The sequence below is a fragment of the Sinocyclocheilus grahami genome, unplaced genomic scaffold, assembly GCF_001515645.1.
Source record: "Sinocyclocheilus grahami isolate Dianchi unplaced genomic scaffold, SAMN03320097.WGS_v1.1 scaffold374.1, whole genome shotgun sequence".
Taxonomy (NCBI): Eukaryota; Metazoa; Chordata; class Actinopteri; order Cypriniformes; family Cyprinidae; genus Sinocyclocheilus; species Sinocyclocheilus grahami.
In genome coordinates this window covers 1,129,293-1,132,470 of record NW_015505553.1, presented here as the reverse complement: position 1 = coordinate 1,132,470, position 3,178 = coordinate 1,129,293, and positions in this window count along the sequence as shown.

The following is a 3,178-nucleotide window of genomic DNA, read 5'->3' as shown; positions in this document are numbered from 1 at the left end:
ATATATATATATATATATATATATATATATATATATATATATAATGTTTTTTACATATTTATGAAATTGTATGAATATTCATATATTTCGGTTATAATTCAGTGTAATTTTAAATTTTTTTCACAAAATATAGATTTGTTTTATGTCTCAATATATATTTGAATGTTATCAACCAATTTTAAGCCTTAATACGCCCAAACTTTAAAGGTATCACATGTAGGGCTCAGTTAAGAATCTCCATAGGGTTCTATAGGCCCCTCTAGTGGCAGTAACCATAAAATGCAATTTTATGATATTTGTCAGAAAGACTCAGTGACCCCACTCAGAGCCCATCGGAAGGTTTTTGATGATTTTGGACTGGAATTGTCTCTTATGTTTTTTTTTTTTTTTTTTTTTTTGCTGAAATACTGTAACAAAATAGCTTATTTGCTCATAGATTCTTAGATATATCCAGAATTTAATATAAATAAAATAAAAATCACCAAAACATTGTTTTAAAAAACCTAAATAAATAATTAGAATTTTTTTTTTTTTTGTGTATAACGGGACACAAACCCAAGTGCTGAATATCTCAAGTGTAATGCTGTGGGCTACCGAGCAAGTTTACTAAGAAAAGGCATACATATGGAACAGATTATGTGATGCAAAAGTCAAAATGTATTAGTTTACAAATCATGCATTATGATAAAAGTGTTTTAAGTCATTCCTTGGTATTGAGCAAGGAATAAAAGTTGTTGCCATTTTACTTCTTCTATAGTGTAGGTAAACGGGGGTACGAGTTTAAGGTACTTACCAACATCAAAATCTGTCTCAGTAGCTGCATTATCAGTACTTTGGTGTAAAACAACAGCAGGTGAAGTGACAGAAGATAAAGCAGAGGGGAATCTAGAATGAGGCATAGGAACTGGCTTTCGATTTAATTCCCGAGCACGTAAGTCTAACTCACGCATCTTAATATCCCTATCTGCTTGAGCCTCTATAGCACGAAGCCTAATCTTCTGCCCTTCACACTCCTGTTTTTTTATTAGGAGGTCTAACTCCTTCAACTTGATTGACTCACCCAGAGACTCAGTTGCCGGCCCAGGAAGAACCGCACCGGTCACAGCTTGTGCTGTGAATCCAGGTTGTTCCTCAGTACCGACAACAGAGTAATCTGGTAAAATCCCTACATCGACTAGCTTTTCACGCAAGTCATCTTTAATAATTTGTTTGGTAGCCTGCCTTGAAACCTCAATATTAAAGAAATCTGCTATTAAAAACAAATCTGCCTTCCTGCAACGTTCAAAAACCTCTATGGTAGGAGAAAGAGTAAATTAAATTAAATTCCATAATTCTCACTACCACAGAGGCCTTCTTCACCAAAAAGAAAAGAAAGAAATGAGCAGATACTTACAATTACACCACGTTGTTACATGCTAGCCCTTTTAGTCTAGAGGTAATGGACCTAGCAGTAACAAATTTTTGGAGAGAGAAAGCACAGGGACCTCTTGTCTCCAGCCCCAATAACACACCTCCAAACAAAAAGAATATTTAACTTTTTATTCAATCATAAAAAAAAAAGATAAAAGGAAACATAAGCTTCGGGAGGGGGCAAAGGCCAACACAACAAACAAAAAGATTTCTAACTCAGTTTTAACCATAACTTACCTATACATAAACCAAAAGAAAATAAACAACAAAATTAACTTCCCTATCTCCTTGACTATCCAAATAACCAGGAGAAAAGCAATTAAAGAAAAAGGCACCAACCTCCCTACAAGTTTCCTTACAAAATACTTAAATTCTAAACAAACTTACAAGTCTCCAACTAAGCCCACAGTAGCACCAATGGTTAGCACTTAATAACAACAGACAGAAAGTTATCTGGAGCCAGAGAAAAGCAGTCCGTGTGGCAGATTACAATCTGCAACCCTCTCCCTCTCTCCTTGTTGAAAGGCATTGCTGGTTTTATATGCTGGCTTTCTCCTGGCGGCAGCCAATCAGTGGAGCTGAGGTAAATGGGCAGCAAATCAGCAACAGGTGGACCCAATCACCTGCATGCGAATGGTAGCAGTAGACAAGGAGAAAAAACAAACAAACAACAAACTACCACAAAGCACATAGAACAAATAAAATATGTCTCAGGAAGTAACAACTCCGATCGGGCATCTTCGGGGGTCTTCTCGGCGAGAAGAACACCACTCAACGAACAGGTTCCACTTCAAGCGTAGGCGTGTCTCGTAGACGGTGCTCTCGCTGAAGTGATGGTGTCAACTACCTCTTGGAGTAGGCCACTCAGAACCTCCGCATCCCGTCCAGGGACCGGACATGAAGTTTCCAGAGGTCTGGACGGGGGTGCCAAGGGGTGCCCCGTCTCTGAGTCAGTAAATCCTTCCTCAGAGGAATCGGCCAAGGAGGGGCTGTTGCGAGGAGCATTAGTTCCGGCAACCAGGTCCGGGAAGGCCAATAGGGTGCCACCAGCAGGACCTGCTCCTCGTCCTCCCTGACCTTGCACAGCAACTGTGCCAGAAGGCTCACTGGGGGAAATGCATACTTGCGAAGGCACTGCGGCCAGCTGTGTGCCAGTGCATCCGTGCCGAGTGTTCCCTCGGTCAGGGCGAAGAACAACTGGCAGTGAGAGGTTTCTGGAGAGGCAAACAGGTCTACCTGAGCGGCTCCGAAACGTCCCCAAACCAGCTGGACCGTCTGGGGATGGAGTCACCATTCTCCCAGGAGCGCAGATCGGGACAGCTCGTCGGCTGCCCGGTTGAGCCGCCCAGGAATGTGAACAGCAAGAAAGCGACCTCAGATGCTTCTGACTCCAGAGGAGGAGGTGGCGGGCGAGTTGCGATAAGCGACGGGAGCGCAGACCACCTTGTCGGTTGATGTACGCAACAGTCGCTATGTTGTCCGTGCGGACTAGTACATGCTTGCCTCGTAAGCGCCCTTTGAGACGGCCCAGGTGCACTGCCAGCAACTCGAGGCAGCCAGTGCAGTTGACACTGCAAGCCCGTTGTACGTGGCCCCCCCAGCCGGTGGTTGAGGCATCCGTGCAAACCACAGCATGCCTGGAGACCTGCTCCAGGGGCACTCCTGCCCGGAGGAACGCAAGGTCTGACCACGGGGGTTAAGGTTTGGCGGCAGGCCAGTGTAACTTGGACCCGGAAGGTGCCGTGTTGCCACGCCCACCTCGGGACTC